This window comes from Schistocerca piceifrons, chromosome 5, assembly GCF_021461385.2.
Source record: "Schistocerca piceifrons isolate TAMUIC-IGC-003096 chromosome 5, iqSchPice1.1, whole genome shotgun sequence".
NCBI classification, from domain to species: Eukaryota; Metazoa; Arthropoda; class Insecta; order Orthoptera; family Acrididae; genus Schistocerca; species Schistocerca piceifrons.
The window spans coordinates 698,884,489-698,906,230 of NC_060142.1; positions in this window are offsets into that span (position 1 = coordinate 698,884,489).

Genomic DNA, 21,742 nt, shown 5'->3' on the forward strand with positions numbered 1-21,742 from the left:
ACCTTAGATCGCTAGAAACTCAGGCATTCAGGCATGAACAATAATCTGAGGAAAAGGAAAGGAAATCTAAAAAAGTAAAAGAAAAATTGTGAAACGAACATAAATCTGAGCAAAAGGAACGGAAACTCAAACACAAAAATTGTAAAATATGAGGATGCTTCTTTAAATGATAGAAGTAGTGCACAACAGTACAGAAAAGTCTAGATCAGAAAATGATTGACCATTATATTGGTGGTCACGTGGTAACAATAATTCACTTCGTACATCCTTCGTAACTCGCTCTCTGCTGCATGTTGTCTGTAACTCAGCGATTCGTCACAAGAAACGATCATTGTGGTTTGCTGCCGGCGAGTTAGGGAATTTTGGCTGAAGAGGAGAGACATTTGCTGCGCGAATTTAAATCGTCTTTTCTTGTACTCACTGGAACTCCGATGAAAGCGCTGATTCACTTCACGTAGCTGAGATCGATAATGGGCGTGATTCTAAGTTGAATTTCTTGTCTCACGCTGTTAATTTTTTCAAATCACGAAGACTTCTCAGAATATGTCGTGCATTACATCAAAGCGGTAGAAACGACCTCTCAACAACCCTGGCAACTGGCTTTTCGCAGAAGTAAAGTTTCTTTTGATACCGAGTAAATTTGCAACTGACTACGATTTTAAGTACGGTATAATAGGTGTGTTAGAAGAAGTTCTACGAACTTTGTGTGCTTGTAGGGCTCCAGTAGACTTCAGTTATGTTGTTAGAGATGCATTTGACAATGCGTAGCATATAGAGGAGGCTCAATTTCATTGTCTAGATATTATGCCGATATGAGTAGTTTGAATTATTATGTACACAGTTTTCTGACACAGTTGTCTTATGAAACAGGCTTTCCTAATACAGAGAGGCTTATCATCGTTCTGTGAAAGCCAAAGAAACTACGTCGTACCATCCGGTCACGACACACACGCAGTGTCAGCTTTTGGTGCTAGAATACCACCTGGTAAGATCCACTAGCGGACATCTACTGTCATGTTATGCCTCATATAGTGTGGGTCTTTGATGTTAAATACCATTTGATATCCAGTAGCTGACACCCACTATCATATGAGGGTGTACGCTAGCGCATATCTTCTCCCTCCTACCCCCCTTCCCCCCCCCCCCCCCCCCGCACATACACACACACACACACACACACACACACACACACACACACTGTAGTTTCAGTCTTAGAATACGCTACTTGTGCTGCAGCAGCTGAGCCCTACTGTCATTCTGTGGCGTATACACTGGTATACTGTCAGCTTCTAGTTTTACAATACCATTTCAGTTTTAAAAGCCTATTTGATTCTTTGGAACAGTCACCTATCACTGCGTTGCTTGCTTACAATTGTGGTTTCCATTGTTTGATGACATACATTAGCATTATCAGCAGAAGATGACAAACGTCTTGTATTGCAAGTCGAAGTTAACATCGTAACATACGTCACTGTAATGTAAGAAAATAAATAACGTTGCTCTTTAATTTGTGTATGAGTGCATGCGTAAATCAATAAACCATTATTAGAACAAACAACAAAAATTGTTTTCTTATTCGCTGCCCTCTCATTAGAAAATGAACAAGCCAGGCTCACAACTACTTTAAAAACAGTGTATGATAAAAACTGGACTTTTATACTACAGGGTAATGTTTTAGTCCTAGCACGGAGTCACTATAGTGTTTGGATGAATTTGAAACATAGCTGACATTGGGTACATGACAGCGTAGGATCTATCATTTCTTACCTACACGAAAGTGTGTTACTACTGTTCAGTTAGCTATTTCTTCAAAGTGTCATATAGTTTCGACTTCCTGATAGCATAAGACAGTCATTAACAAGTATAACTTAAACTTTAAATTTGATCGATTGCGTCAATAAGAGTGTGTTGAGTATTGTGCTGTTATAAGAGAAATCTTGACGTATCTTGATAAATATACAGACAGTTGTAAGTGCTATTTTATTTTGGTGCAGACACAGAATTTTCTGTAGTTCTGTGGAATCTTGTCCATTATTGTCTTTGACGTAAGCAAATCGAAGAGGTTTTACGAAGCTAACGTTCAGTATTTGGTGCATTTCGAAGGTGCATTTGTCAATCATGAAAATATGCATTTTAAGTGATAGAACGCATTACAGATGTCGCCAAAATGCACCATTTTTAGTATGTTTTGTTGTCCTAAAGTGTCAGAAAATGTGATGTTGGTGGCTAAACATGCTGTAGATGTTGGCATTATTTACTCGTTGATTGTGGAGATACAGTGTGTGAACTGCTTCTGGACTTTTGAACCATCCCGTACTTCACACAGTAATGGTGTTGTAAGCCTCACTGGTTCTCTAATTAATTACGGATGTTCCATAGTGAACTATATGGTACGTTTTCAGAATATAACCTTACTTAAATAATGATATGTATATAACTTTGTAGATTTTTAAGATGGTGATACATCATTCATTGAATTATAGTGGGTAGATGACGGAGTCGATATACTACGAAATCGGACATTAAAATCACAGATGTTAATGGAAAACAATGCACAGTTAATAAAGGAAAGTGGTATTATTAATAGTTGCAACCATTTTCGTCAGTTGTTAACTTCCATTTCTTTTATCATAAAGTAAGAAAACTTACTATTTTGTAACTGAAATTCGTTCTTGAGAGCCACCGAGCGAGGTGGCGCAGTGGTTAGCACACTGGACTCGCATTCGGGAGGACGACGGTTCAATCCCGTCTCCGGCCATCCTGATTTAGGTTTTCCGTGATTTCCCTAAATCGCTTCAGGCAAATGCCGGGATGGTTCCTTTGAAAGGGCACGGCCGATTTCCTTCCCCATCCTTCCCTCACCCGAGCTTGCGCTCCGTCTCTAATGACCTCGTTGTCGACGGGACGTTAAACACTAATCTCCTCCTCCTCCTCTTGAGAGCCAGACATATTTTGCCTGTTCATGTTAGGCATCTTCAGTGGTCTATAATGCATATAAAATTATTTAATTATACATACTTTCTTATGAAACTTGTAGCGATTCTTTATCAGTTTGTTTAAATCTAGCTATTTCTGTTTACAGTTTTAAAGCTCTATGTTTTACTTTCGTTCATTTTTGTATCCTGTTTATGGAATCATTTGTTGTTTTATATGGGATATATGCACATAGTACAGGTTTCTTCTAGTAAATATTTCTCTGCACATAACTCGTACTGTAGTACACTGCACTTGTTTGCACTGCTCTTGGTCACATACTTTAGAGCTGACTTAAGGATCATGGGAGCTGAATGAGCCTTCTAGGTGAGTGGAGGGGAGTGATGGGCTGAGGATGGTTCAAATGGCTCTGAGCACTATGCGACTTAACTTCTGAGGTCATCAGTCGCCTATAACGTAGAACTAATTAAACCTAACTAACCTAAGGACATCACACACATCCATGCCCGAGGCAGGATTCGAACCTGCGACCGTAGCGGTCGCTCGGTTCCAGACTGAAGCGCCTAGAACTGCTCGGCCACTCCGGCCGGCGGGTGAGGGTGGAAGAAGGGTGAGTGGTAGGGCACTGTGAAGGTGTGTGTAATTTTTATTTTTTTTTAAATTCTACTTATTGTTAATTTTATTCTCTTCCTTATTTATATTTTGTTTTGGACTGTGAATTGGTTTGAATATTGGTCTTCTGTTGCTGTCCTATTCGTCACTCAGAATATTTTCATTTTTGATTTTAAGTTACAATGTGCTATTAATGTACTAGGTGGAAAATCAAGAATCAGGAAGTGGCTAAAGAGGAGAGCGCGCCAACAAAGTCTTTAGCTCTGCCGGCCGGAGTGGCCGAGCGGTTCTAGGCGCTTCAGCCTGGAACCGCGCGACCGCTACGGTGGCAGGTTCGAATCCTGCCTCGGGTATGGATGTGTGTGATGTCCTTAGCTTGGTTAGGTTTAAGTAGTTCTAAGTTCTAGGGGACTGATGACCTCAGCTGTTATTCCCATAGTGCTCAGAGCCATTTGAACCATCTTTAGCTCTTCTTCCACTTTTAAAATAGCAAGAATCCTCTACAAATTTCAAGGGAAAGTGATTTTCCGTCCACCATTTAAGACTGCAGACCTTTTGGGATCGGTGGAAAACTACTTGTTATTGCGGAAGGCCAGAATTTACAAAACACCTTGTCAATGTGAAATGGCTTACATAGGACAGAACACAGGCACTGTGAAAGAACGCTGCACTGAATACCAACGTTAAACTCGCCTTTTGCAATCAAGGAAGTCCGCTATTGCCGAACACGGTATTTCCGCTGGACATTCAATGGTGTATGGTAGAATAGTGATTCTGAGCACAGCTGCATCTTTTTGGGAGTTCACCATTGAAGAATTCGTGAAAATACAACTGGTGGAAAATCTGATGGACCGTGATAGCAACTACCACTAGGATTGAGCGTGGCACCCCATCGTCTCCTCGATTTGTTCCAATTGCAGACGACAGAGTGCGCTGACGGCCGCGGCGAGCGGTAACACAGAGGACAGCTGACTTCCGCGCATCCACCAGCGAGGGCGCTGGCGCCGTGAAGTGTGGAACCGTCTGCCAACTTGAATTCTGACTCATGCGTGGAATACTCGCAGCGCGCTATAGAGGGCGGAACGGAGCGAATGCATGGAAGTGAGGGCGAGAGAGCGAGTCTTCGTCAGTCTTCGATGGCTCACATGTATGACTACCTGTTGCCGGGTCGAAACGTGACGAATGAATTAAACTACGACCGGCTGCAAGCCCGAAATTTGCTTGAATACTTTACGCACTTTTCATCATAAAAACTGAAACTGGCAGCTAATTCAAAAAACGTTTATCAGATAATGGACAACGCGTTTGTCTTCCTCTATAGACAAAAATAAATTGATGTTAACTGCCATATATACGAGGGCGAGTCAAATGGAAACCTTAGATATTTTTTAAAATGTTATTTATTGTGCAGAAGTGGTACAAAGCTGTATCAATTTTCAACATAATCTCCCCCACGCTCAATCAAGTCCTCCAGCGCTTACAGAGCGCATAAATTCCTTTAGAAAAAAAATCTTTTGGTAGTCCGCGCAACCACTCACGCACCACGTGGCGTACCTCTTCATCAGAACCGAACTTCTATCCTCCCATTGCGTCCTTGGGTGGTCCAAACATATGGACATCACTTGCGGCAAGGTCTGGTGAGTACGGTGGATGAGGAAGACACTCACAATGCCGGTCTGTGAGTGTTGCATCTGTTGTACGGGCAGTGTGGGACCTTGCATTGTCATGTTGCAAAAGGACACCTGCTGACAGCAATCCACGTCGCTTTGATTTGATTGCTGGCCGCAGATGATTTTTTAGGAGACCTGTGTATGATTCACTGGTGACAGTGGTCCCTCTAGGCATGTAATGCTCCAAAATGACCCCTTTTTCGTCCCAAAAGAGAGTCAGCATAACCTTCCCTGCTGATGGTTCTGTTCGAAACTTCTTTGGTTATGGTGATTGAGGAATGGCGCCATTCCTTGCTCGCTCTCTTCGTTTGAGGTTGATAGAAGTGAACCCAGGTTTCGTCCCCAGTGACGATTCTTGCAAGGAAGCTATCACCTTCAAAGAGCCGAAGAAGTTCTTCACAAGTATCAACACGTCGTTCTCTCATTTCAGGAGTCAGCTGCCGTGGCACCCATCTTGCAGACGCTTTGTGAAACTGGAGCACATCATGCACAATGTGGTGTGCTGACCCATGACTAATCTGTAAACATGCTGCAATGTCATTCAGTGTGACTCTGCGGTTTTCCTTCACTATGGCTTCAACTGCTGCAATGTTCTGTGGAGTCACAACTCGTTGTGCCTGACCTGGACGAGAAGCATCTTCCACCGAAGTCACACCACTTGCGAACTTCCTACTCCATTCGTAGACTTGCTGCTGTGACAAACATGCATCACCGTACTGAACCTTCATTCGTCGATGAATTTCGATAGGTTTCACACCTTCACTACGCAAGAACCGAATAACAGAACGCTGTTCTTCCCTGGTGCAAAGTCGCAAGTGGAGCGGCCATCTTCATACTGGTACTGTGACGGTATGTGTGCATCTGCACTATGATGCCACCTACAGGCCATTCTGCACACTGTTTGTAGCACGCTTACCAACTTACAGGATAATGGCGCGAAATTTCGATTTTTTATTACAAATTTAAGGTATTCATTTGACTCACCCTCGTAGCTTGTAAAAGCAACCTACTGAAGTATTCAGGTTACAGATTGTCAGCTGTCTCATGAAAACGTTGAAAAAAATATCGACTGGTGCTTGTGTGAAACCCCAGCACAGTAATGAAGAGTTAACGAAATGATGACGAAAAAAACGAATACTTACCTACATTTAGTATCTCATTTGGACTGCATTGACCAAAAATTGAGCCGAGATGTAAACATGTGCAATACTTACAGGTGTTGAAAAGCGTTGCTTTTCAGCAATTAAACGCAAATTGTGATTGTTGGCATAGTTTTTCAGTTCCTGATAGTACAGTCACTGTCGAAATAAATGACAGTGGTCGAACTAAAGATGTTTTCCTAGAAAATGGCTAGGCACACACGCAGACATGAAACTTAGCTGCCCATTTCTTGAGAAAAATTGACTATAAACGCAGCTTGTGCAAAAATTGTAATTATTTAAAGGAATTTAACAAATGCAAACATAGGCTGCTGTTTACATTATAAAGTCAGATTTCAGCGATCTCTCTCTCAGACGTTTTACAGAGATGCCTCTATTGTTGAACACAGAATCAAAATAAAAGTGCAAATAAGTAAGAGACAAATAATGAAAGAAGTAAAAGTGATACTTGGAGAGGAAATGTCTAGTGACTCCGAAAACATACCTCATGGATAAGGATTACATGAAATACATAGCAAAATATCTGAGGCCCATTTACACAGCGTTTGTTTTTCTGTGTAACACCAACTTTTCTTAGTACGTAGGAAGCTAAAGATTAAATTGTTTTGGATATGGTACTTACATATTATCAAAATGTCATTTAAAATTGCAAGTTAATATAAAAGAAATAGATTAAGTTTCATTGCTCCAGAACTGAAACTGAGAGCATCATCATAGCCTTTTTGAGGAGACACACTATACTATAATGCTAGAGTGTAACCTCCCCACCGAAATTTAAAAGAAATGAAATGACAATATTATATAGAAATGGGAGCCGAGTGTAACCTCCCCACAGTAATTTTAAAAGGAAAATGACAATACTTAATACAAATGCTAATGGACACTGCTCTAAGCGTAACCTGCCCACAATGAAATGTACTGACAATGGCAACAAAAATGTGAAATACGCAATCTGACTCGAATGTAAATCCTTCAAAAAAAATTAAAGTCCATTCAGTGATAAGGAAATTCAATTAAACCGAAACATCGGTCTTTGGCCCTGTGTAAAACAATCAGAGTTAAAGTCTTACCTCAGAATAAATGGATGTCACATTTCTGCTCTTGTTGTTGCGGACCGCTTGGAGGAACTGCATTGCAAATAATAATATTCTCTTTTTTTTGTGATTTTAGTGAAATTTTTCTTCAAAAGAAGTGGAATGAAATGGGAAGTGCAACGAAATCTTTAGTTCAATAAAAAATTAAATTTTTGAGAAAATGCTTTTGAAATAAAAATTATTATTGGGGGACTTGTTGGAGAATAATTACAATAAATAAATTTTTACATTATCTAATGATTATATTAATTAATAGTATACCTTATTCACCATCTTGACCAGTGTTGCCGACCGCCTACATCACACAACCGCACTGGGCTGCTACTACTGACCGACCGCTCTGCATGACGACTATTAGCGTACTGCACGCCACTGAACAGAGCTACTGCTCGCGACCACTACTGACAGAGTACTGCTCTCAACTAGACAGAGCTACAGACTCGCAACGACTGACAGACTCGCAACGACTACTGACTGACCCGCAACGACTGACTGACAGACTGAGAACCACTCGCAACACTCGCGCGGTCAAGCGCAAACTCTCTGGTCACAGATGCTACAATGCCTCGCCATCGCTGCTGCGTTACATACGTGTTTCATAACCCTCCACTGGGGGGGCAAAAATTTGGCAGCGATGGTGAGTCATTTGGACTTGCCAATCGCGGCAAAATTTTTTAATTAATTAATAAACTTCTACAATTTACAGAATATTTAGATGTAGTACATAAAGTAAATGTTGTGCACACGCACTAAGTACAAGATATATCAGACAAAGACAAAATGTGAGTACAAAACATAGTAACAAATCAGAAAAATGTATATACAAATTATTTGACAGATAACAAAGTGCACAGGCACTGAAAAAAATTCTTTAGCATATTCAGAACAAATAAACAGACTGGCAAAAAATATTATGTTGACAAGTAACATGAGTGCACATGCACTGCAGTTGAGAACATATCAGTAATTGATGAAATGTATGTACAATTAGTAACAAATGGCATAAGTGCATGCGCAATTAAGTATTGAATATACAGAATAGTACAAATCATATTGAAAAATGAGAAAAGTGCACAGGCACTGAAGTTCAGTAGAAAACATATTAACACCTAACATAAGTGCACATGCACTGTAGTTCAGAACATATCATTACAATAAAAATGTATATACAATATAAAAGACAAGAGTGTACATATACTGTACTTCAGAACAAATCAAAAAAAAAAATGTCTTTAGCATTTTCGCAATAAATAAACATAATGGCAAAAAAATCATGTCCAAAGTGCACACGCACTGAAGAAATGTCTTTAGCATTTTCACAACAAATAAACATAATGGCAAAAAAAATCATGTCGACCAGTGCCATAGGTGTACTCGCACTGGAGTTCAACAAATCGAAAAAATGTATAACCTATGAACATAAATGATGTTACCAAAAAAAATGATTTTCATTATGTGACAAGAATTAGGATAGGAAAGGGAAGGATTACATCATGGTTGTAGCACTTTAGATTGCACACAGCTGTTCTGAAAGTCCATATCTTTCCACAGAAGTACAACACCAAGTGACACAACTTGAAGTTCTTTTCCCATCAGAATTTATCAGTGTAGCCAAGACACTGAACTGTCGTAGTAATGTTCCACGTTTTCATTTTGGCAGTACATTAGGTACACCAAACAGTGGGACCATAATAACGTCTTCATTGCTCACGGTGGTGGACAGCATGTCGTGTCAACACCACGCTCTTACAAGGCACACCAACGTAGAATTAGTGCAAAACCAAAGATAGTGCTCCATGATCACTAGGATAAACAGGACAAATGGACATTGCAATAATTCAGGGTAGTCAGCTTATGAGGTGAAGGACATCAAGTCACATAATATTGACAATTAGAGACTTAATTAGTTTGTGGCATTCATAGCCCAGTTATTGAACATTTCTGTACCAAGTATGTAGTATTACAGAAAAATGTTCATTAATTGTTTTACATAGAATCAGTAGCCTTCTTTTCCTGGTTACAAAGCATTATAAAATAATCGCATTCTTTTCAGTTACAGAGTGTAATTAAGAATCATTAACCTTCTCCTAATTACAGTTAATTAATCATTTGTCATTCCAATAATAATCATTAGCCTTTTCCTAATTACAGTTAATTAATCATTTGTCGTTAATTAATCATTTGTCTAATTACAGTTAATTAATCATTTGTCGTTAATTAATCATTTGTCATTCCAATAGTAAGAATTATTAGTCTTCTCCTAATTACAAAGCATTATTAAACAGTACCATAGTTAATTAATTATGTGTCATTCCAATCTATTAAGAATCACTAGCTGGCATCATGGGTAATCGTATTACAATAAGCAGTGGCGGTCCTTGGCCAGTTACAAAGTATATTTAGTATGACAGAATAATGTTCATCATAAGTCTTAGTTGAAAAGGAGAGTCAATTATTGGCCTAGCATTAACATAATACATTGAGTGATACAAATTATTGGCACTCATTGGCCATTAACCAAAACATGAAAACTCAACATGGGAAAAAAAGGGCTAATTAATGGCATAATTAATAACAATTCTTCAAGTGACATTAATTATTGGCACTCAGTGGCCAGCAAGTATTGAATAGAATCATCATTCAGTATTATTCAGATTATTACAAAGTCATTATTAAAAACAGTTAATTACAGTCATAGCATTAATAATCGTGGGCATTATAAGTAGTCTCATTACAATAAACAGTGTTTCTCCTTCAATAGTATTCAGATCATTACGAAGTCATTATTAAAATCAGTTAATTACAGTCATAGCATTAATAATCACAGGCATTATAAGTAGTCTCATTACAATAAACAGTGGCAGTTATTAACTAGTGACAAAGCATTATTTTAAATATATACTCTTTTTTTTTTGTCTCATTAAGAAGTCATTACTCAAGTGACATACTATTCAGAGCTAATCAGTATTATTCAGAATTTTCTCAAACTGGTATCACTATTTGGGACTGGTAATACATTTTTTTTGTTAGCAATGCATTGCGTTGGGATCGATAATTAATTGCTGAGGCATAACACTATTTGCTTTTGACCTATTGCTGCAAATGAGGATAGGTAACGTCATTCGTCATGAGTCAGCTGTAGCAAGGTTATGCAACAAGGCAGTATATGTGATCACATTCATAAATGATAAACACAAATGGGTAAAAAATAAAAATGCAAGTACTAGAACAGGTATAATAAGTAACAGGTTTAGTAAGTATCATGAAAAGCTTCTCCTGGAAAAAAAAATACAAAATGGATTATTGATCTGAAAGAAGAAACGCACACTATGCTGAAAAGTAGTGAACTTCGAATTAACAGGTAGTGAAATGTGTATAAATTGTGTTCCATAGCTGTCCTTTCCAAAACTTTCTGTCATCCTACTATGCAATGTAACACCTGCTGTCAAAGCAAACTGCAACAAATACTTAAATAACTACATAGCATCAATACATAACTTCAACATTATCCTCATCTGTAAAGAGAAAACTTCATTATCCATCACTTCATAACTTCACTATTATCATCACCTGTAAAGAAAAACTTCATTATTCATAATACCATTTCCTTCATCATTATTCATCAGTATTCATTATCATCTGCAAAAAAAAAATCACTTCATTACTCATTATACAACTATTCCTTATCTCTAGCATATTTCATCACTAAAACTAAGATGTGTAGTTCTGTCTGACAGCCTGCATCAATCACCTTGTATTCTGAAAGAAAAAAATTAGTTAAGACTGCTATTCTACGATGAGTATAGTATATTCTTGTTAATGCCTGCCAATCCTGATCCATTTACTCTTCCTCATAAAGTTATTGCATCTCCTTTCGTTTATTCCCTAGGTGAAATTCCCATTTATGCTAAATTTATTTCTTAGAATCATCATTCCTTTCTGAAATTGATGAACAGAGATTAATGTCTTGCATTTAAATCATATACCCACTAAATAATAACTGGTTTATGGTAACATACTTAAGCATACAGCATAACATGACAGAAAACGTAATATGTCCAAGACATTGACAGTGTTCGGATGCGAAAAAATGTACACAAAATAATACAATGCAGCAGCAAAAATGTAAAACAGTCACGATGTTGAGATGTCATAAGGCAAAAAATGTCAAAGTCAACTGGTGTGTTATATCTTAACTATTTCACAGTGCATATAAACAAAACTGGAATACAATCGTACATAAAAAAACAAAATGTGACGTTCGTTGTGTTCAGCTTGTATGTAGTGTAATTAATAGAGGCGAGAATTAAAGCCTTTAATGAAAAAAAAATGTAATGAAATTAACATGTCATTAGCTTACATTGCATAATTAGTCATAAAATACGTAAGTGTGTCTGAAAAAATATGCACGGTCTGATGTGTAACGACAAGAAGAGCGACCTGCTAACCTTACCTTGCCGGGCACTTGCCAAGAAAAAATACGATAATCATCAGTAATTAGTCAGGTGAATATAATTGCATTAGTAAATGGCATTATAGTGTGTTGAATCATAAAGTGTCTTCATTCAATAAACGGTTTAATGTTTGAGATATGGTGATTGCCTTTCGATTTTCTGGTTCTCAAAGTTTCGACGTGTACAACATTGGGGTGAGGGATGCTGCGAATCCGATATGGACCTGCGTATAGAAGTTCAAATTTACTGCACTTACCTTTTAATTTTGCTGGATAAATAGTGTGTACGTACTAGTATCTTCCGTCCAACGTGAAAGTCGCGGCGTGTACAAACCTGTTTTTGCTGTCTTCTCCGGCGCTCTGCGGCACGTTTGATGTTCTTCAGCGCAATGTCAATTATTTCGTGGTGTCTTAGTCGACTACATTTGGGTAATTTTACTAATTCTTTAATTTTGTTCGGTGGTTCAACGTTTTTCAGTATAACAGTCGGAGATAGCATAGTGGATTCATTTGGAATGGAATTAATTACATCTTGGAATGAGAGTATGTGTGTATCCCAATCAATATGTCTTTTGTGGCAGTATATTCGGCACAGCTTACCAATTTCTTTCATTAATCTTTCACAGGGGTTCGAAGAAGCGTGGTACTTGGATATATAGATCGGAGAAATGTTTCTGGCTCGTAACATGCGTGTCCATACGCTACTACGAAATTGAGATCCATTGTCAGAAATTACTCTCATTACATGCCCTACATGAGATAGAAAATGTTTTACAAATGCTTTTGAAACAGTTTTAGCAGTAGCTTTGCGTAATGGAGTGAAAGTAACAAATTTTGAAGTGAGCTCAACAGCGACAAAGATGTAGCAAAAACCTCTGTTAGTTCTGGGAATCGGACCAAAAATATCTACTGCTGCCATGTGTCTTAACTTAACAGGTATAATGGGATATAATGGAGGAATATGTGAAGTGGTGTCTGATTTAGCTTTCTGGCAAATTGTACAAGACGCTAAAACTCGTCGAATACGTTTCTCCATGTTGGTAAAATAACAGTTCTGTCTCAGTATAAGAAAACATTTTCGTGCTCCGTAATGTGCGTAACTTAAATGTGTGTACCAGATTAATTTGTTAACCAGTTCGTCAGGAATGCATAATAACCAATTGTTGCTGTCAGGATGAGAGCGGCGAAACAGAATGTCATTGCGTACTGTGTAGTGGTTCCTAATCGTAACATTATTTCTATCTTGCCAAAGGTGTTTAATTTCTTTCCACACATTGTCTTTATTTTGCTCCTTTGCTATGTCCTGTAATGACGATGAAATAAAGTTTTCAAATGCAACTTGCTGAATGTACATGACACTGAAATTTGTTTTGCAGAAGTTGGTTGCTACGTCTTGCTGATTGTTGCCGAGAGAACGCGATAGTGCGTCTGCTATAACATTTTGTGTGCCGGGAATGTGGACAATCGTAAAATTAAATTCTTGTAAATACAGTTTCCATCTACTTAATCTATCGTGAGTGAATTTGGCCGAAAGTAAAAATTGTATCGCTCTGTGATCTGTGTAAACAGTGGTATGTCTGCCATAAAGAAAATGCCGAAATCTCGTGAAAGCCCATACAACACATAATGTTTCAAGTTCTGTAACAGAATAATTTCGTTCAGCAGGTGACAAAATGCGACTTGCAAATGCAATGTTTTTAATTACTATTGAACCATCTTCTTCAATTTCCTGGAAAATGTGTACGCCTAAAGCGGTGTTGGAACTGTCGGTAGCAATGGAAAAATTTCTAGTAAGATCTGGGTGCGATAAAAGTGGAGCATTCAACAAAGCATGTTACAAATAACATTCCCGTGAGCAAAATTCTGCGTGTCAAAAGTAATGTTTGCGTTACTGTAATATGCAATCTGTGCTGTATCTGGTTAAAATTTATCGTACGTGTTATTATTTACGGGAGAATGTTGTGGCATATCCACTATATGAACTGTTCTTTTATTTCTTACTAACGTATTACGCTATCGATGACACCTATTGTCTGTTTCATTCATGATTATTCGTTGTTGCTGATGTTCTTGCTGCTGAAAAGATCGACTGTTATTAAATGTACGCTGAAAATTGTGCTCGTTATTTTTACGTCTGTCATGATAGTAATTTCTATACGGCGCATTGCGATACGAGTTGAAATAGTGTGTTGTCTGTACGTGGTTATTTCTTTGCTGCCATGCGTTACTATTTGTTGGGGCTGGGACTATACGTGCACGCGGCGAAACATTAAAGTTTGGTTGACCTTGTAGACTGCATTGTTGGTTACGTATGCTAACCGGCTGACTTTCATGCTGTTGCGGTGAAAAGGTCTATTGTTACCAAAATATGGTTCCTATTGCCGATAATTTTACACATACTGATGATTACGATTTTATCTGTAATTAAAAATTACGGCGGTAGTTGTCATTACGGGAGTGCCTACTGAAAATTGTCACATTCGGTAAAATTTTTGTCGTATCCGGTTTTCATTACTCGTTTCTTAATACTAGGTAGAGCAATAGTTAAAGAGCAGTTTTGATAGATATAAAGGATAGTAGAAGAGAAGGCAGCAGTGCAGAAAACTAAAGATGAAACAGCACTACTACAGCTCGGGGCCCTATGCTCGCTACGGCACATATTCATTAAAGCGTAATGAATCCCCTGAGGTCATTTACGCACTGAGAATAAATTTTAGTTTTTGCGTTACAGGCAATAGCGGTAAAAATTCAAAAGCAAATAGTTGTATCCATGTTAATTCTAGTTTCTGCATTATAGGCAATGCTGTTGTAAATGCAATAGCAAATTGTCGCATCAGGTTCAAAGCTAGCTTCTGCGTTACAGATAATAGCGGTGAAGGTACAAAAATAAATTGACGTATACAATGCAAAGCGTGTACGTGTGTTCTGTCATTATTAAATTCCTTACATTTTCTGGCGGATAAAAATTGCTCGTAATCTACGTTCTCGTCATTGAATTTGAAAACACGTTCGGGTTTGTGTGTGAATCTGTTTGTCTGTGTCGTTTCGTACTTCAAGTTGCGTAGCTTTTCGGATTTTACATCTCGTAGTCTCTGTAAATTGCTCACATTATACGCGCTGCTTAAGTCTGACAAATGTTCACTAAGTGGCGGATTCTGTGACGTATTGGTGACTGAAATAATTGTTAATTCTGTTACTTTAATACTTTCGTCAATCCGGTTGTTGTGTCGTGCAAATTTCTCGTCATCTTCCGTATTCGGAGTGTGTGAAACTTCCACTGACTCTAAATTAATTTCGTCGCGAATCTGTACTTCGTTTTTAGGACATTCTTCAGTGACTGCATTAATTTCATGTATCTGTGTTTCGTTCGCTGAACATTGTTCAGTGACTGCATTAGTCTTGTCTTTATGTGATTCTGTTGTACCTACACGTGTGCTACTTGATTCTTGTGCAACAGTGCCAACTTTTTCATTACTGTTATTAGCACAAGTCTTGGTATTCACACGTAATTGTTCTTTAATGTCCTGGCATTGCACGGTAACAGCTGTATTCTGTTCACTAACTTGTCTGTTCCGTTCGTTAAGGTTGTCTTCTTTTTCGTTCGTCAGTTTGAAACTTTTATCAATCATTTCGCTAAGTTGTTTGTGCTGTTCATCAAGTCTTTCATTAAGTTGTTTAAACATTTGTTGCAAAAATGCTATAATTTGAGCTTCAGTAGCATTACCTGCTCTATTCTCTGTACTGTTTGACGGTGTATCTACAATTGTCGCGTTTTGTGTGACCATTTGGTCATTCTGTAATTCACAAAAACGTTGATCAGTCGGATGTACATTGTCAGACACTGTTCTGGAATTAAATAAATCCGTCGTACTTTCAGTATCCTGTTCATTTTCATTAGACAAATTTGTCTGTACGTTACTTGAGTTTTCCAAATCGGGTGTGTTAAGCTGGGTAGCGCTCATTACAATGGAACGTTCTGCGTCATCAATTGTCGTCAAATTAACAGACGAGACAATTGAGTTCGTTTGTTCATTATCAGGGTAAAAGTCATCACTAGTGGTTGGAATGCACTGATTGTTAGTGGACGCAGGATTGTCATGATTACACTGCGTGTCACTAGTACTATTGGTGAAGTTATTTAATTCGCTTATTTCGTTCATAATACCTCGCGATACACTGTTCACAGTCTTTCGCGGCATTTTTACAATAGTCACAAATATTCACAAAACAAAGAAGCACAATGCAAAAACAACACACAAATACAACAGAGCAGCGAATTGCCGTTGACCTGTAGAGAGAAATTCACAAGATTAGTAAAAGCGTTGCGCCAAATCCTAATTATATCTAAGCAAATAAGAGCAGATATCTGACTGTTGCTCAAAAGACTCTCAACGAAATACGATCCTGGCAGGGTCGCCAAGTGTAACCTCCCCACCGAAATTTAAAAGAAATGAAATGACAATATTATATAGAAATGGGAGCCGAGTGTAGCCTCCCCACAGTAATTTTAAAAGGAAAATGACAATACTTAATACAAATGCTAATGGACACTGCTCTAAGCGTAACCTGCCCACAATGAAATGTACTGACAATGGCAACAAAAATGTGAAATACGCAATCTGACTCGAATGTAAATCCTTCAAAAAAAATTAAAGTCCATTCAGTGATAAGGAAATTCAATTAAACCGAAACATCGGTCTTTGGCCCTGTGTAAAACAATCAGAGTTAAAGTCTTACCTCAGAATAAATGGATGTCACATTTCTGCTCTTGTTGTTGCGCACCGCTTGGAGGAACTGCATTGCAAATAATAATATTCTCTTTTTTTTGTGATTTTAGTGAAATTTTTCTTCAAAAGAAGTGGAATGAAATGGGAAGTGCAACGAAATCTTTAGTTCAATAAAAAATTAAATTTTTGAGAAAATGCTTTTGAAATAAAAATTATTATTGGGGGACTTGTTGGAGAATAATTACAATAAATAAATTTTTACATTATCTAATGATTATATTAATTAATAGTATACCTTATTCACCATCTTGACCAGTGTTGCCGACCGCCTACATCACACAACCGCACTGGGCTGCTACTACTGACCGACCGCTCTGCATGACGACTATTAGCGTACTGCACGCCACTGAACAGAGCTACTGCTCGCGACCACTACTGACAGAGTACTGCTCTCAACTAGACAGAGCTACAGACTCGCAACGACTGACAGACTCGCAACGACTACTGACTGACCCGCAACGACTGACTGACAGACTGAGAACCACTCGCAACACTCGCGCGGTCAAGCGCAAACTCTCTGGTCACAGATGCTACAATGCCTCGCCATCGCTGCTGCGTTACATACGTGTTTCAAGAGCTAGCTATTCTTTTCCAAGCATCAGCTTTTTCTCCTCTCGCTCTTCATGTTTGTTCTTTCAAAAAGCAGGAATGATAGTTCGAGAATGGCAGTAGAAGTGCATATGGCTTCAAAAGCGGTTTTTGGAGGGCCACACTTAATAACTGGCCCGTCCTCCGTGCCAAATCTGTGATTCCCGAAGAGGAAAGGAACAGTTGCTCCATGAAACAATAGAACTTTACAAATTGACATAAAGTTATCAGAATAACTGTAAACAGCTGGAAGAGGAAAGCAGATAACTTGTCCCACAGTAAAGTACAGCTATATGGTATTGAAAAGTGCCAAAATGTTATAAATTAATATTGGTGTTGAAACAAAATCTTACGTAGAAAATAATGTTATTACTAAAAGGAGTGGATTTAGGGACCTGTCAAAAACGTTTGTGTATCCTATTTCACTTGTAACTCACCACTGGCATCTTACTATTCATTGAGTGGCAGCCTATGGAGGGTTACTTACTTTCACTAGCAGGAGCTTCTTTTGCTTATTATTATTTCTTTTGTTCCAACCTGCTATGATGGCATATCCTGTCCACATTCGCTCTTATTTTTCTTTGGCGACTTTACCTTCTCTGCATAGTTTTGCCCGTTATTTGAAATAGATATAGGCCCATATAAATTTTAGGGACAATTCTTTCACTGATTGAATTTAATAAGGTCGCAACGGATAACGCTATGGAATTCTATGGGCCAGTCAGAGAAAGCTACGTATCGTTTGCTAAACTTGAGCCAAGCACTTTGGATTTTAGGAGCGTAATCATCAAATGTGACACTATTTTCAGACGTATTGAAAATAAATTAACGATCACGGAAATGGCTCCAAGTGATAAAATATTTGTTTTTGACTAATATTTCGCATGTCAACAGCTATTTTTTTTGTATTTAATAGATGCACAAAACATTTATATACGATCCTATGGCTTTCTCATAAGAGAATAACAAGCCATGTTGGCCTTAATCTGTACAGTCCTGTGGGGTGAAAAATTCTGGGGAGCATGTGGTCACTGCTCAAGTTTGTAACACAGACATTCACATGCACTAACTCACACGGCAAACAAAATGTCGACAGCATTCATTAGTGGGAGCAAATGTATGCTCCTCGTGACAGGCATCGAGCAGGATTTTGATGGCTGTATATCTTTGCGTGAAGCACTCGGAATCAAATCGATTCATCTTGCCGAATATACGCTCGGTACAGTTTTATTGATAATTTAAAATGTCCAGCACAAATAAAATAATATGGCAAGCAGTAACTTTGAGGCTTGGGCTGCGCTTTGAATCTATAGACCGCGTGGTCGCGCCTAACGGAAATCACACTATTATGACACTGATTAACTGAAGCAAAAATTGTAACCAGAACATAAATGGTAATTCAAAAAATGGCTAGGAGAAGAAATTGTTGAGACTAACAAATTATAATTAACAGATTCAAATACATTTTGTCCCTTGTTCGACACAGACGTTCTGAGGGAACGTCTGGCCGGTTACCTGTCTTCAGAACAACTCAACCTGTAACAGTCGCGCGGAGCTCTCTCTGAACTGACCGAGGTGGTGGGGGACGACCATGACCAGCCTCTGCTAGGAAAACGTTTTGATTTACTCATCTTTGGCGAAGCCCTCCTGTTGCTGCTCTCTGCCTTCCACCGAAACCGTTTACGTTGGTAAAAGATTGAGAAACCCACCACTTCTGTGGTTCGTCTGCCACTGCATTCAAATCATTCACACTTGACCACACACTTACAGGAAGGGTGAAAAATGGAAATCAGGACACAGGACGTGCACAAAAGAATGAAAAAGAAATGTGTGGACCCATTTTGCTTCTATAGCCATGCGGTTGCTGGGGCTGAGATTAATTAGTTGCACCACTTATTTTTTTTAACCGTGTAACGACACCTATTGTGATGTTACACACTATCAAGTGCTTAGTCATTTTATGGAACACGCAGGAGGCCCTTTTGCATATCTCTGTGTTTCAACTATAATTTCATAGTCACTGTCATAATTCGTACACAAAAACGGACAGTGCTAAAAAAGCTAAAATATTGTCATTCATATGTGCTGCACATTGGCAGAAACACATGCACACAGTTATTTTCAAACAATTTAATAGCGTACTTATGAAGGAAGTGTACAGCACTTACATGAGCCTGAATATATGTATATATATATATGTGTATCTGCTGACGGGTTGTCCTTGAAAATAAGAAATTTGCCTGTCTTTCCATTTCCTATGTTCACATGTTGTTGTCTTCAGTCCTGAGACTGGTTTGATGCAGCTCTCCATGCTACTCTATCCTGTGCAAGCTTCTTCATCTCCCAGTACCTACTGCAACCTACATCCTTCTGAATCTCCTTAGTGTATTCATCCCTTGCTGTCTGTCTACGATTTTTACCCTCCACGTTGCCCTGCAGTACCAAATTGGTGATCCCTTGATGCCTCATAACATGTCCTACCAAACGATCCCTTCTAGTCAAGGTGTGCCACAAATATCACTTCTCCCCATTTCTATTCAGTACCTCCTCATTAGTTATGTGATCTACCCATCTAATCTTCAGCATTCTTCTGTAGCACCACATTTCGAAAGCTTCTATTCTCTTCTTGTCCAAACTATTTATCGTCCATGTTTCACTTCCATACATGGCTACACTCCATAGAAATAATGTCAGAAACGACTCCCTGGTACTTAAATCTATACTCGGTGTTAACAAATTTCTCTTCTTTAGAAACACTTGTCTTGCCATTGCCAGTCTACATTTTATATCCTCTCTACTTCGACCATCATCTGTTATTTTGCTCACCAAATAGCAAAACTCATTTACTACTTTAAGTGTTTCATTTCCTAATCTTATTCCCTCAGCGTCACCCGACTAAATTCCACTACATTCCATTATTCTCGTTATGGTTTTGTTGATGTTCATCTTATACCCTCCTTTCAAGACACTGTCCATTTCGTTTAACTGCTCTTCTAAGTCCTTTGCTGTCTGTCACAGAATTACGATGCCTTCGGCGAACCTCAAAGTTTTTATTTCTTCTCCATGGATTTTAATTCCTACTCCAAATTTTTCTTTTGTTTCCTTTACAGCTTGCTCACTATACAGATTGAATAACATCGGGGATAGGCTACAACCCTGTCTCACTCCCGTCCAAACCACTGCTTCCGTTTCATGCCCCTCGACTCTTATAACTGCCATCTGGTTTCTGTACAAATTGTAAATAGCCTTTCGCTCTCTGTATTTGGCCCCTGCCACTTGCAGAATTTGAAAGAGATTATTCATGCATTTTTTCCATTTGTGTAATTCTGTCAATAGTTTAAAAAATACCTGGCCCATTTATGCATTGTCAGCTCAAAAGTATTTTTCGTTCACTGCGTTATGCGCTGAATTAATAACATGGCTTTTGAACATCAGGTTGCTACAGACAGCCTAATGTTTGGGAGATGTAGTGATATGGTAGCTACTCTTAGTTTAGTTTTAGTAAACTGGATAGACCTACACGAAATTTCTTGCCGTTTTTCATGAGGCAACTAACTGATACTTTTTGCAGCAGAAAACGGAACTGAATACTAGAGTCAGTCCAATCTGTACTATTAGCAGCAAATACAAAAGAGGGAATGTAGTCCCATATGAATGTAAGGAAGCTAACGTGTCACGGACGGTGCGGCTGGTCCCGGCGGAGGTTCGAGTCCTCCCTCGGGCATGGGTGTGTGTGTTTGTCCTTAGGATAATTTAGGTTAAGTAGTGTGTAAGGTTAGGGACTGATGACCTTAGCAGTTAAATCCCATAAGATTTCACACACATTTGAACATTTTTGAAGCTAATGTTCTCGAAGCAGCATCTGCATGACATTAACTTATAATCAAGATAAACTGTACTCTTTTTCTTTAAAATTGACCTTTTTTAAGAACTTAAACAGAATAAAAAGTCGTCCTTGTACTTGAATGAGTAGTAAATTTATTCATGTGAATTCTTGATAACTATTTCTTCCTCATTGTTTCATCGCCCACAGATTTGAGTTACGTAATTTTTGGGCCTCCGCCTTAATTTTTTTTATAACACGGCAGAGAACAACGATACGGCATTTCGGCAGCGAAAAGAAGATCACAGCTTGATCGAACACACGCAATCGTTCAATGTAGTTGCGCACAACGTAAAGAAAAGCAATTCACGTTCAATCACGTAGTAATTGCACTCACGAACGAGGTCAATTACGACAAATAGCGTGCAGTGTGAATCCTTTGTTTCCTGCGTAGGACATCATGATGTGACCTCACACTAAGTGCACCGACTTTCCTCTTTTTTTTTTTTTTTTGGAGCTGCTGGCTCTAGAGAAAAGCTTAAAAAATGAAAATTAATTAACGATAAATGATGGTATATTAGCCGAAACGTGTTCTGGAACGTCTGTTTGCCGCTGTCTACG